Below are 2147 nucleotides of genomic sequence, written 5' to 3'. Positions count from 1 at the left end.
CACTCAATTCTCCGCTCACTTTACTTGTAGCTTGCTGACTTGTAACTAACTCACCTCGTGGTGGCGGCGCCCTTATATACCTGCGCTGGCACTTATGGCAACTCTAGAACATTCTGAAGTTTATCGCTCATTCTCTTTCGCTCGCTGTTCGCAGTGTTCATCCAACTTGACGTTTCTCTTTGTGGAACATTCTACGTCATTCTTCGAACATTCTGCCTATTTCTCGTTGTTCGCTTTGTGTTGCCGCAGTATTCGCCACAGTAAGTTTCACTTCTCCAGTGTGGCCCAGGCACTCTTACTTTTTTTTATTTCTTCTATTCTTTTTTTTTTAACTGCGTAGTGCAGAAAAAATTAATATCAGATAGAAAGCGCATCCGACTATTTTGCAGGCTGGGTATTATTATTCCGACATAGTTTGTTGATTAATTGGGTGTATACTTTTAGGCTCGTAGTAATCATACACTGCATTATCCACGTTAGGAACGAATGTATGTCAATCACGTTATTGCGAGAATGTCAATAAAATGAGAAGTTAAGAAATATTTTTGAAGGACTAATGACATAATCTGAGTTGCAGGAAATCGCCACGCAAATCAGGGCAATTTTAATTGCCACTATCAATGGGAGATTTGTTTACGTGAGAATCTGACTGCTTGTGTTCATACGTACAAATTAGGAATGGGACCCCTGCCTTTTTGTGGGATTTGTAATTTGCACTTACGGTAATAATATAAACTCCTTTTTTTAATATTTTTTTTTTAATGTAATATAATAATAATAATGTAATATATGTATGTATCTAATAGTATAATGTAATGTGTAATATTACACACAAAATTCAATATATTCGCGAAACCATGGGCCAAATATAGTAAAATTGTGTTTTTAGTTTTTTCACTCTGACGTCAGTATGGGTATCACATTAAAAAGGAAATTCCTGAAGAATTTAAACAGATTAAATTTTTTGGTGCACAAGGACTGGTAGGTATTGAAAATGTCCTTTTACAATTTTATCCTTGAAAATACGCAATATTTGTTTTTGAAACAACTATATGTTAAGGACCGTTATAAACTCGATAACGTCCTCGAATTTCGTCCTTTCCCTACTTTATCAACATAAAAGATTACATATTCGTCCTTGTGAATCCAAAAAATTTTAATTATTTTAAATTCTAAAGAAATTTCCTCTTTAAAAATGATTAAATAAACAATTGGGAACTACTATCGAAAGTCTCCTGAAGAGAACCAGAGTTTTCCGATCGAAAATTTTTGCTTTTCAAGAATTCTATACCATTTCTACGAAAAATTTAATTTTTCCCATATAAAAATACATGGAAAACTTTGAGCGCTTTGAGCGACCTCTAAATATTTTATGATTTCAAAATAAAAAATAGCGGTATACTTTTTTCCATATAGAACAATCCTAGGGGGTGAGAGAATAAAGATTCCAACTTTACTGTTTTTGGACCACCCTAATGTACATACATGCATAGATATACAGCACATGCAATTCATCTGCATGCACATTCGTATACATAAATGTACCGAACCGACGCCACCCGATCACGCAATAATTTACTATTTTCACTTTTTCACTTCATTCGTTAATAGCTTTTAAATAGCTATATGCAACTATAATTTTTAAGCAAATTGTACTTATTTATAAATATACACTTGTAATAAAATTAGTATATTTCTGTTACACTAAATTTATTTAAAGTGACTTTCACAACCACAGATTAACCAAACCAATTTCCACTGCAAATGCCCACTGAATACTGAAAATGCCTACCGTCTCACATCTTGACCGATTGTTCACCTGGAAAAACATCTTTCCATCAGTTTAAAAATAGTAAAAACACTGAAAATAAATTAAAGACTCTTTAATATTAAATTAGTTTGTATGGATGTACTTTTAACCTTAACATTTAAAGCACCAGATCACGCTGCAAAAAATACAAAATAAGAGCAGAAAGAACATATGAGAAACGGAAGTGATTTTGTGCTTGAAAATGTGAGAGCTAGCAATTATGTACGTGCTTCCGCCTAAAGTTTTGTATCATGAGATAAAAAAAAAACCGGAAGAGAGCACTAAGGAAATGGAAGTAAATTGAATATGCTCTCCACCTCTCTATGAGTTAGAGTTC

The sequence above is a fragment of the Rhagoletis pomonella genome, unplaced genomic scaffold (genome assembly GCF_013731165.1).
Source record: "Rhagoletis pomonella isolate Grant_MI unplaced genomic scaffold, Rhpom_1.0 Rhpom_scaffold_00012, whole genome shotgun sequence".
NCBI classification, from domain to species: domain Eukaryota; kingdom Metazoa; phylum Arthropoda; class Insecta; order Diptera; family Tephritidae; genus Rhagoletis; species Rhagoletis pomonella.
Note: the sequence above shows the minus strand (reverse complement) of the source record.